At 34.8% G+C, this 13,343-nt stretch overlaps 2 long non-coding RNA genes across 2 annotated transcripts in view; one reads left to right on the top strand and one right to left on the bottom strand.

The window, feature by feature from the left end:
- The window catches only part of LOC131810472 (uncharacterized), an 86,167-nt gene extending 84,151 nt beyond the window's left edge, over nucleotides 1-2,016 (top strand). The window contains exon 4 of the long non-coding RNA XR_009345595.1: nucleotides 1,727-2,016. This is a non-coding gene — a long non-coding RNA (uncharacterized LOC131810472). The remainder of the gene's footprint in view (nucleotides 1-1,726) is intronic.
- The window catches only part of LOC131810471 (uncharacterized), a 77,467-nt gene that overhangs the window by 24,330 nt on the left and 39,794 nt on the right, over nucleotides 1-13,343 (bottom strand). The window lies entirely within an intron of this gene.

Genomic DNA, 13,343 nt, shown 5'->3' with positions numbered 1-13,343 from the left:
TATTCTTTTGGATAACATTGAGGATAACGTGCTTGTGAGAAATGGGGCTGCTGTTTCGATTATCCAGCTATCCGATAAGTGATGTCCTGGATAGTAGGATCCAAACTTGAACAATTAGAAGCACAACTGAAATGTAGAATCTAAAAAAGTCAGACTATAGAAATACAGAGTTAGAATGATGGTTGTGCAAGGTGGGATGGTGGAGGAAATGGGGAGGTTGGTCAAAAGGCACAAAATTTAAGTTACAAGTTCAGTAAGTTCTAGGGATCTAATTTACAGCATGGTAACTACAGTGAATAATACCATATTGTATACTTGAAATTTGCTAATGGAGGAGGTCTTAAGTGTTCTCACTACAAACAATAACAACATAAACTATAACTATGTGAGATGATATGTTAGTTTAATTGCAGTAATCATTTCACAATGTATATGTATAATCATCACATTATATATCTTAAACCATATATCATTTTTATTTGTCAAATTATACCTTAATAAAGCTGGGGTGGGGAATATAACTGACTTAAAAAATAAACCATCTCTCCAGATTATGTTTCTGACACAATTGTTTAATATTTAACTAAAATATATTATTTGTCTGCTCAAAACTCAGGTTTTAAAGTACCGTGTATTCTAAAAGTAAAAGAGAAAGAAATGAAAGGCATTAATACATTAGAGGAGAAAACAGCAGAAGCTTGTGAAAAAGGTACAAATGCAGGCTGAAGTCATTTAACCTCTCCTCTACCCGGATCTCATTAGTAAAATTAGGAGGCAAGATGAAATAATTTATAAGGTTGCTATTAGCTTTAAAAGTTTTATGAGTTCAGAGCCTTTAAAAACATGGTATCTTCAGCAAAAAATACCACGCAAAATTTTTTTTCAATATTCCCTTTTACCTATAATGGAAACAAGTTAAAAATAATAGGCCTAATGTTCACAAATCCATTAAATATTCACTACTTACTCTCTTGATGACCATTCTGATTCAATACACGGCATGTATAAATCATCAATATTTTCAAAATTCAAAAGCATACATGAAGGAATTTTTCAGCTTCTGTGATGGCTTTGAACTAAAGTATTATATATCTTCTTGTTTGTGCAAATGTTTTTATGCTTATCATTTGTCAGTAAGCCTAAGAATTTAAGTACAATATTATATATACATGCTAAGAGCTTAGTTTGTCATTCTAATTTCCCTCTTGAATTGCAAATGGCATAACTTCTCTAGGGTTCCCCCATTTATTTTTAAAATGTTGGTATCCAGGTAACAACCAAAAAAGGAACTTCTTCAAACCATGTGATATGCTAACACTGAAAATAAAATGAATTATTTCCCTTGAGGGAAATGTTATTAAGGATAAAGAGGAGGCAAAATAAACAGATAGATTGACGGTAGGTAGGTACATTTGTTTTTAGATAAATAATGTGCTAATACTATTTTATAGCTTTACATATTTTTCTTATTTTAATTTTATGTCCTTGCTAGTATTTTTCTTTTTTCAATAAAAAATTACCATTTATTTTCTTCTTAATGCTGTCTTTTTTGTATTTTCTGTGAATACTTCCTAAATATTCATAGAATAGTTCTCTGTACTAGATGTTATACAGTAAATATTTCCTGATTGATTAATCTTTTCAATGCTGCTTCCAATACCTCCTTCCCATCCTCAATGTGACAGTGTCATGTACCTTAACAGCCTTCCATCCCCACTTCTTCTAGGGGCATGTGATGTAATTGTGGCCAATGAGACACAAGCCAACATCTTCTAGATTTTTTCCACTCTTCAGACAAAAGGAAGAGATGTCTTTCATCCAACCTTTGAACAGTCTTACGAGAAGCTGTTTGAAGCTGCTGTAGCCATCTTGTAAGGCTGGAGAGAATATCAGACATTCTAAGGAAGACAGAGAAGACAGTCTTGGAACCAACCCTGTACCACCCTACTTTTATTTAAAGTTCTTGATATGTGACATAATAAAATTTCCTTATTGTTTAAACCACTTTTAGTTGGGTCTTCTGTTTCTTGCAGCTGAAATTGATACACTCATGTTTATTTCCCATCTCCATGTACATAGACACCATGTTCTTACAGAGCCTACCCAGTCTGAAATCTTAGATAAGCGTAAAATAACACAACAGCACAGTTTCCTTTGAGAAAGAAACAGGTCACAGGTGTAAGCCTACTCCAATTATATAATAATTATATAATAAGCACCACACTAATTATATAATAATAAGAGCAACAGCTTACAATTATTGAGCACTTTCATTGAATAAAAAAGGACAATGTGCTACAACCTTCACATACATTAATCTTCACAACAAATCTCTAAATTGGGGAATAGCATTATCCCTACTGTTAAAAATGCAGAAAAGGTAGCAAAGGGATTCTAAGTAACCTGCCAAGATCCTACATCTCATAAATGAATCAACTCAAGGAATGACTGGAATGAGCCAGTGACCATTAGGCTATCTCTTAATGCTTGTGTGTATTTCAGATACAGTCTATATAAGGACCCTTGACGGCATGTAGGAATAAAAGGAACAGACTAGCACATCATCTTGGTGTTCTCTTAACTTGTCACTTAGAGCTCTGTGAATGAACTACACTAACATCTGCAGGTATAAGGAAGATACATAGCACTGTATATATAGCACTTGCAATTAAAGAAGAACATTAAAATGACATCTAGCAAGACTGATGTTCTTCTACACTGAGAAAATTTTACATGTTCACTGGTGGTTTCAAAGTTATAGACATCACTTAAGACAATTAGATAAAACATGCCATATTTCCCTGGACATACTATACATCCTTTCTATTTAAAAAAAAAAAAAAAGGTGAATTAAAAAGTAAACCATTAGTCAAAGTTTATTATTTTAAAAATTACTATCATCTTGATTTTGAGAATATAGGAGACTCAGAATAGTAAAGTATGACATATTTTGATATTTTTTGAATAGACCAAAACTCAAGATCTAGAGTGAATAAAATTAGATAATGAAATTATTAAAACTTCTTTTCCTAAATTTTATCAATAATTATGGTCTACTTAATAGACATGATATTTAAAACTAACTTTATAATTTTATGCATTATTTTGTTATGGAGTATTTGATATGCAAAATTGATATATAAAATTTGATATATATCAATAACAATATTTGATAATAAAAATCATATCAAATCAATCAAAATAAAATAGTAAATAGTCATGAACATTTTGGGCAGCACAATATACAGAATATTATGCATATCACTGAGGCAGTACCTATGTTTTTCTCCAACCCCTACCCCCTTGCCAATCCCCAAAGGTAACCAATATCCTGAATGGTGGTTTCACTGTTACTTTGCTTTTTCAAATAGTTTCTACTATAAATGTATCTCTAGAACTTAAACTTTATAATTTTGAGCTCACATAATAGGAGTTTTATAATGTCCACATGTGGTCTGTAACTTGGTTTTCTCACTCAAGGCTATGTTTCTTAGATTCATGATTTTGCATGATATTGCTTCAATCTGTTCATTTTCATGACTACATAATATTTCACTGGGTTCCTATACAATAATGTTCTAATTCAGTCACTTCCAAAAAATATTGTTCTTTTCCAGTTTTTTAAAAAAATTACTATTAGTAATATATTACTTGTATATTCAAATTCTATTTTTAAAATTTCTTTCTACTTAATGTATCATCAATTTAAAGAGGTGAATGGAAGTCTCTCACTATGATTGTGGTTTTGTCACTTTGTTTCAGCCATTTTTGCTGTATATATTTTGAGAATGTTTTATTAGGTGCACACAACTTAAGAATTATGAAATATTTCTGAATGTGTTTTTTTTTTTAAGATTTTATTTATTTATTTGACAGAGAGAAATCACAAGTAGATGGAGAGTCAGGCAGAGAGAGAGAGAGAGGGAAGCAGGCTCTCCGCTGAGCAGAGAGCCTGATGCGGGACTCGATCCCAGGACTCCGAGATCATGACCTGAGCCGAAGGCAGCGGCTTAACCCACTGAGCCACCCAGGCGCCCCTGAATGTGTTTTTATCATTACATATTTAGTCATTATATTCCTAATTGTACTATTTTATTCATTAAAGTTTATCTTCTCAGTTTTTAACAGGTTTTTAAATTAATGTTTGCCTGCTATATATGTTTTTATACTTTTTTCAATTTTCCCTTACCTTATATTTACTGGTGGTCCCTTAGTGGAGGGGATCTAAAAATGTCTTCTTTGCTGATGTTTAGTCCATGTCTTAAATATACTTGTTTAGAAAACAGACTTTGGGGCGAAAGCTCATGTGTTACAGCTTTCTTAGGAATGCAATCCCAGAGAAGCAGGAGTGAAGGGAAAACTGAGGCTCATAAGACCTATATCCTGAGCTGGTCATAGCTCTACATCATAGTTGACTGTTCCTTGTTGTAGGGAATCTCCAGAGGGACTATATGAAACTGTTTCAACTTGAAATAGTCTACTGGGGGGGAAGGAAAGGCAAACAATTTATTTGCTGGCTCCTTCTGATTACTATTTTTTGTTGGTGATATAGCCTGCTCTATATAGTATTAACAACCCAAATTTCTGGGTTGTGTTAGCTGGCCCTTCCTGGTAGATGCTGGTGAAGCCAGAGCCTCTGGGCATCCAGAAGCCAATAGGTTGATGGAGTGTTTTGATGTCAGTTGGTGCAAAGTGTGGAAGCACCTAAATGTGGTGATGGAGATGGAGGTATCCAGGACGTCACGACTGTGGAAGGTGCGAGTATTTGCTAGAGCTGCTCTCCTTCCACTGCATCACTAGAGAGGCAAGTGGCTGAGGCATAGGTGGTTTCAGGCAGACATAGGTGGTTTTGTGCAGAACTCAAGTAGTGCATAAATTGAGCCCAGTACAGTCCATCTCTGCAATATATGGATCTGCTTGCAGTCAATCGCATGTGAGTGTAAGTGCCCATACATTTTCTCTCAAAGCTGAAGTGCAAGTCCAGTCTGTTTAGGAGGTGGCGGATTGTAGGAAACTAAAAGACTGTAGTACAGAGTTTTAGCAGATCATAGTTACAGCCCTCACTGCTTCAGCTGGTCCAGTATTGTAATTAAAGGATTTAAGGAATAAAAAGTTCAGTGAAAAAATAATAGAAGTTCAGACAGAAGAGAAAATGGCATTATGCTAGGTTTAGAATACTTAAAACTTTTAAGAATCCAGAAGTTGTATAAGCTCTAGTTTTTTTTTTTTTCTTATTTTCATCCCCCTCCCACTAATCAGATGTCAAACATTTTTCACATATTATGGAATTAAACTTCTTAAACATTTGCCCCCAATAAATACTTTTAGAATGAATATATATATGAATATGTATTCATATATATGTATTTTAAGATTTTATTTATTTATTTGACAGAGAGAGAACGAGAGAACAAGCAGGGGGAGCAGCAGAGGGAGAGGGAGAAGCAGGCTCCCTGCTGAGCAGAGAGCCTGATATGGGACTCAGTCCCAGAACCCTGGGATCATGACCTGAGCTGAAGGAAGACACTTAACACGACTGAACCACCCAGGCACCTGATAAAACATATTTTTAAGCCTCTCCTAAATGTAGTGAGAATAGATTTGTTGTGTAATTTCTAAAATTGATTCCTCTTATGAGTGGTCTGTCATGAAGCAAAATGTCAATTAGAAAATGAAGTTTTTCACGTATGTACTTGAAACTCTGAGGGGGCTATAAGTTAAGCCAATATAATAAGTGAAAAAACCAAACAGAAAGCTAATTGTTCTAGGCTCTATATGAAGTATATACTTAATACAAAAATTCCTCTGAAATGTCAATGAACAGGTTTTTGGGATATAGCTCAATATTGTAAGAGAGAAAAGGACAAACATATTTTCAAATAGGCTTAGTGGAAGGGGGATGGGAATAGCATTTTATGACAAGGAGAAAGTCTACATGGAAATGTAGACTACATGTGGAAATAAAACTTCTGAAGGAACAGAGAGAATAAGGAAATAAAAGAAGGGGATAAAAGAAGCAAAGCCATTGGAAAATTTTGTAGTTTCTGGGATACTTTGATAAACATTGTAAAGCTATCGTAAGGGCAAGGCACAGTATTCTATGAAGAGGGATTTCAACTCTGTGAACCTTCTCCCAAGATAGAGTATCTGAAAACATACTAATTATGTTGGTAATAAATATATGCCCAGGAGGATAGCAGGAAAGAAATAAGAGTTACAATTAATTTTCATCAATGTGGAAAAACTATTGGTGGTAAAAAAAAAAAAAAAAGTGTTAGGGCAATTAAATATATAGTGTTCATGCAATCAGTGTTGTTCTTTTCTGTTTGCTAGTTTTCTGCCTGCTTCTCTGACACCTTATAGATCCCCTTTCTGGCTAAAGAGGGGCTCTGAGGGCTATGCCTAGGTTGGAGTTCTCTGAAATAGGTCACAGGGGTAAGGTGAAAGTCATCACAGCTTGTAGAATACAGAGAAGAGAAAGATTAGAAAGTCAAGAACAAAGGGTAAGTCTGGGATTAACCAAAACATTCTATTAATACCTCTATTGGAGGAAGATGGTTTGAGATGCTGAAACTGGGGCCAAGGTTACAGAGAAGGAACCTGTGCCCTAGCTTGTGAGGCTAATGAGAGCATTCCTAAAATCACTGAACTGGGAGAATTTATCTTAGCCCTGCAGGGTAGCAGCCCTCCAAACATCATTGAATCCTTAAATTATTTTTAAAGGGATTTTATTATTTTCCACTTCTCTTAATGATAAAAGAAAAAAAAAAGTCATTTCAATGATTTTTCTAATCTATGCATCCTGACACCTCTCCAATCTTTGCCCGTAGCCTCATCATCTCTTCTGAACTAACATCAATTTCCTTATTTCCATTTAGGTACCTTAAAAGTAATTTAAAGGTAAACTCTCTAATATCTTAGAGCCCAAACTTTTTCATCTTCTTGTTTAAAATCAGAAGCTTTTAATACCACCATCTACCAAATATTCCAAAGTGTAATTATTCTTCACTATTTTCTTACTTTCATGGTCCCTATATTTAGTTGACCACCAATTATACTTCATGAATATCTCTCAGATCTTTTACCACCATTCCAGCATTCAGGCTTATCTCAATTCCTAGCTATATTTTGTCTTTAATATTAAAATTGTCTCCATACCTAGTCTTTCTTCCCTCTAATTCAGTATCTGTATGAGTGTTGTCCTTCTGTAATACCAACATGATTGTATCAAATTCTGCCATGATGATTTATCATTTCCTCTCTGTAGGATAACTGAGGGTAAAGAATCATTTAAATAGCATGGGTAATCCTAAATTGTATGAATTATATGAATATACTACAACTGATTTACTCATGCTACTATTTTTTTTTCAAATTTTTATTTATTTGACAGAGATAGAGAGCGACACAGCAAGAGAGGGAACACAAGAGGGGGTGAGAGGTGGGAAAGGGAGAAGCAGGCTTCCAACTGAGCAGAAAGCCTGATGCAGGGCTCGATCCCAGGACCCTGGGATCATGACCTGAGTCAAAGGCAGATGCTTAATGAGTAGGTGCCCCTACTCAATCTACTACTGATGAATATTTGAATTGTGTCCAACTTTTGTCTAAAGTGAATAGAGAGCTGTGATCATTAGAACATATGTATACATGTCATTAAAAACAATGAGGGATCACCTCACATCTGTTAGAATGGGTATCATCAAAAAGACAAGAGATAAGGGTTGTCAAGGATGTGGAAAATTGAAACCTTGTGCACTGTTAGTGGGAATGTAAACTAGTAGAGCCATTATGGACAACAGTACGGATGTTCCTCAAAAAATTAAAAACAAAAACAAAAACTATCATGTGATTCAGCAATTCCACTTCTGGGTATATAGCCAAAGGAAGTGAAAACAGTCTTGAAGAGATATCTGTACTCTCCTGTCATCACAGCATTATTTACAGAAGTCAAGATATGGAAACAATCTAAGTGTCCGTAGATAGATGGATTGATAAAAAAGAGGTGGAGCACACACATACACATACACCCCCCCCAGATATTATTATATACACACACAATGGAATATATAACAACATACACACACAATGAGATATTATTCAGCCACAAGACAGAAGGAAATCACTTTTCCATGTGGATATTCAATGGAACCAGTATCCCTTATCCGCCACTGCCCTGGAGTCATCTTTGCCATATGTAAATCAGCCAATTTAGTGTGGGTCTGTTCCTGGATTCTCCTCTGTTCCTTTGGTCTATTTGTCTATTATTTTGCCATTCTGTCTTCAGTTTCTAACGCTTTACAATAAGACATGCTAACTGATATAGGAAGTTTTTCCATTTTATTCTTCTACAATATTACCTTGATTTTTCCTGGATCTTTGTATATCTATATAGATTTTAGAATCAGCTAATAAATTTCCAGCAGAAAACAAACAAACAAACAAAATACCTAAAAAAAAAAAAAGACACAAAAATAAAAACAAAAAAACAAAAAACACCTTCTTCTGGGATTATGACTGGGAATGCATTTAATCTGCAGATCAGTTTGGGGAGAATGGCCGTCTTACACACTATTATTTCTTCCACTTCCTACACATATTAACTTTCATTTATTAAGGTGTTTAGTTTCTCTCAACAAAGTTTTGCAGTTTGCAAGATACAGAATCTACCCATATTTTGTTAGATTTATTTCTGGATCTTTTGTTTTATGCTATTATAAAAGTTACCTTTAAAATTTTTATTTCATGTTTTCTTGAGCTGGTATACAGGTGTACAACAGATCTTTGGTATATTGACCTTGCATGTATTGATCCTGATAGATTGACTCATGCATTTAACAATTTGCCTACAAATTCTCTTGGATTTACTATATATATAATTATATTGCTTATAAATAATGATGGTCTTATTTCTTCCTATAATATCCTTATACTTTCCTTTATTTCTTCATGTCTTTCTGTACTGACTGGGAAATCCAGCCACCCTGTCTTATCCCCAATCTTTGAGGGAAGCTTTAAACAATTCACCATTAACTATGATATTTGTATATACTGTACCAGAATTATGCATCCATTTCTTGCTTACTAAAACTTTTTTCCATTAATGGTATTTAATTTTTCTTTATATGTTTATATGATTATGTATTTTTTCCATTAATGTCAATTATACTGATTTTTTAAAAATTTAATTGGAGCATAGTTGGCACCCAATGTTACATTAGTTTCAGATGTACAACATAGTGATTCCACAACTCTATGCATTATGCTATGTTCACCACAAGTGTAGCCACCATCTATCATTACATAGCTATTATAATTCCATTGACTATATCCTATGCTGAATATTTTTTGCCATGACTTATTCATTCCATAACTGGAAGCCTGTATATCCCATCCCCTTCACCCATTTTACCCATCCCCCCAAGGCCCTTTTTTTTTTTTTTATAATCATGTTTGTTCTCTGTATTTATAGGTCTGATTCCTTTATTAATTTCTTTATATTCCATATATAACTGAAATAATGTGTTATTTTCTTTCTCTATATATTTAACTTAGCATAATAACCTCTAGGTTCATGTATCTTGTCACAAATGGCAGGATCTCTTCCATCCAAATTTTGTATCCACTAATCATTAGATTAGAGAAATTCAAATTTCAGAGGTGCCATGGTGGCTGTCTGTTAAACATGCAACTCTTGATTTTGGCTCAGGTCATAATCTCAGGGTCATGAGATTGAGCCCCATGTCAGGGTCCGCACTGGGTGTGGGGCCTGATTAAGATTCTCTCTCTCCTATGTGACCAACCAAAGGAAGTGAATAATATAAATTATAGTATATCCATATAATAGAATGCTTTTCAATCATCAAAATTCTGTTGAGGATGAAATGACCATAAGAAGTTCATGATATAATAATTGAAAAAATGCTTAATGCCAGGTAATCTTTTTGTGTAAATATGTGTTTATATTAATACAGACCAGGAAAATACAAATAATAAAGTTTAAGTCATATTGTACTTTTAAATTTTTTTCTTTTGTGTTAATTTTTTCAACTTTTAAAAATGATTTTGTATTCTTTTAAAAAAAATTTTTAATTGTTTTTTAACATATAATGTATTATTAGCCTTGGGGTACAGGTCTGTGAATCACCAGGTTTACACACGTCACAACACTCACCATAGCACATACCTTTCCCAATGTCCATAACCCTACCACCCTCTCTCTATCCCTTTCCCCTCAGCAACCCTCAGTTTGTTTTGTAAGATTACAAGTCTCTTATGGTTTGTCTTCCTCCCGATCCCATCTTGTTTCATTTATTCTTTTCCTATCCCCTAAGCCCCCCATGTTGCCTCTCAACTTCCTCGTATCAGGGAGATCATATGATCATTGTCTTTCTCTGATTGACTTATTTCACTAAGCACAATACCCTCTAGTTACATCCACATCGTTGCAAATGGCAAGATTTCATTTTATTGATGGTTGCAGAGTATTCCATTGTATATATATACCACATCTTCTTTTCTTTATCCATTCATCTGTTGATGGACATCTAGGATACTATATGTCAAAAACCCAAAAGACTCCACTCCAAATCTGCTAGAACTTGTACAGGAATTCAGTAGAGTGTCAGGATATAAAATCAAGGCACAGAAATCAGTTGCATTTCTTTACATCAACAACAAGACAGAAGAAAGAGAAATTAAGGAGTAAATCCCATTTACAATTGCACCCCAAACCATAAGATACCTAGGAATAAATCTAACCAAAGAGGCAAAGAATCTATACTCAGAAAACTATAAAGTACTATAAAGACACAAAGAAATGGATATATGTTCCATGCTCATGGATTAGAAGAAGAAATATTGTGGAATTGTCTATGCTACCTAAAGCAATCTACACATTTAATGCAATCCCTATCAAAATCCCATCCATTTTTTTCAAAGAAATGGAACAAATGATCCTAAAATTTATATGGAACCAGAAAAGACCTCGAATAGCCAGAGGAATATTTGAAAAAGAAAGCCAAAGTTGATGGCACCACAATTCCAGACTTCAAGCTCTATTACAAAGCTGTCATCATCAAGACAGTGTGGTACTGGCACAAAAGCAGACACATAGATCAGTGGAAGAGAATAGAGAGCCCAGAAATAGACCCTTAACTCTATGGTCAACTAATCTTCGACAAAGCAGGAAAGAACGTCCAATGGAAAAAAGTCTCCTCAACAAATGGTGTAGGCAAAATTGGACAGCCACATGCAGAAAATGAAACTGGACCATTTCCTTATACCACGCACAAAAAAAGACTCAAAATGAACGAAGAACCTCAATGTGAGAAAGGAATCCATCAAAATCCTTGAGGATTTTGGCAGCAAGCTCTTCGACCTCAGCTGCAGCTGAGGTCGTTGACAAAGGCAAGGAAGGAAGGGCAAAAATGAACTATTGGGACTTCATCAAGATCAAAAGCTTTTGCACAGCAACGGAAACAGTCAACAAAACCAAAAAACAACTGACAGAATGGGAGAAGATATTCACAAACGACATATCAGATAAAGGGCTAGTATCCAAAATTTATAAAGAACTTATCAAACTCAACACCCAAAGAACAAATATTCCAATCAAGAAATGGGCAGATGACATGAACAGACATTTCTGCAAAGAAGACATCCAGATGGCCAATAGACACATGAAAAAGTGCTCCACATAACTTGGCATCAGGGCAATACAAATCAAAACCAGAAAGAGATACCACCTGACACCAGTCAGAATGGCTAAAATTAACAAGTCAGGAAATGACAGAGGCTGGTGAGAATGCAGAGAAAGGGGAACCCTCCTACAGTATTGGTGGGAATGCAGGCTGATGTAACCACTCTGGAAAACAGCATGGAGGTTCCTCAAAAAGTTGAAAATAGAGCTACCCTATGACCCAGCAATTACACTATTGGGCATTTACCTTGAAGATACAAATGTAGTGATCTGAAGGGGCATGTGCACCCGAATGTTTATAGCAGCAATGTCCACAATAGCCAAACTACGGAAAGAACCTAGATGCATTCTTTTTTTAAAATTATGTTGTTAGTCACTGTATAGCACATAATTAGTTTTTGATGTAGTATTCAGTGATTTATTAGTTAAGTATAACATCCAGTGCTCATCACAGCTGTGCTCTCCTCAATACCCATCACTCTGTAACCCCCTCTTCCCACCTTCCTTCCTTCTGAAACCCTTGCATTGTTTCTTAGAGTCTATAGTCTCTTGTGATTCATCTCCCTGATTTCTCCCCCTTTGGATTTCCCTCCCTTCCCCATGTTCCTCCGTGCTATTGCTTATGTTCCACTTATGAGTGAAACCATATAATAATTGTCTCTCTCTGCTTGACTTAGTTCACTTAACATGGCTCTTTGAATTGTTTCGTTCTATATTTCAATATTCTATATTCTGAAGAAAAAACCTGGAGCTAAATTGTTATGTATGTCTTATTCATTTCCTAGCATGCTTTGTGAGAGAGCATACTGATTACTGAAACTTTTGATACCTGTTGACAAATTGGCCTCCAGAAAACTTATTCCAATTTACATTTTCATTGGTGGTAAAAAGAGAAACTTTATGAGGCACCAGGGCAGCTTAGTCTATTAAGTGCCTGCTTTCGGCTCATGTCATGATCCTGGGATTGAGTCCCGCGTTGGGTCCCCTGCTGGGAAGCCTACTTTCTCCCTCTCCTGTTTCCCCAGCTTGTGCATGTGCATACTCTCTGGCAAATAAATAAATCAAATCTTTATTTTTTAAAAAAGTGTTTTTTTTTTTTTCTCTCTTCCTCTCCCTCTGCCTTTCCTCTTGCTAAAAAAAGAAAAGAAAATTCAAATCAAAACCATAATGATATTTCACCTTATACTTGTTAGAATGGCTCAAATAAAAAAGGCTTGGAATGAAAAGTGTTGGAAGGGATGTGGACAAAAAAAGCTCATGCACTTTGGAAGGAATGCAAATTCATGGAGCCATGTAGAAAACAGTATGGAAGGTCCTTAAATAATTAAACACAGAAATACCATATGATCCAATAATTCCACTATTAGTTATTTACCTAAAGCAAACAAAAACACTAATTCAAAAAGATATATGCACCCCTACGTTTATTGCAGCATTATTTTCAAAAGCCAAGATATGGAAGCAACACAAGTGTCCATCAATATATTGATTCATTTTTGATTGCTAAAACACCATTATAGTTCATGGAATAAAATGGTCCCATTTCGATAAATTGCACTTTTTGGTGCAGGATTTTTTTTCATCTGTCTCACTAAAGAGATTTTATATGATTTTGATTTTTGTAAGATTATATTCAGATTTTGGT

This window comes from Mustela lutreola, chromosome 10, assembly GCF_030435805.1.
Source record: "Mustela lutreola isolate mMusLut2 chromosome 10, mMusLut2.pri, whole genome shotgun sequence".
Classification (NCBI taxonomy): domain Eukaryota; kingdom Metazoa; phylum Chordata; class Mammalia; order Carnivora; family Mustelidae; genus Mustela; species Mustela lutreola.
This window is presented reverse-complemented; position numbering and strand designations above follow the sequence as displayed.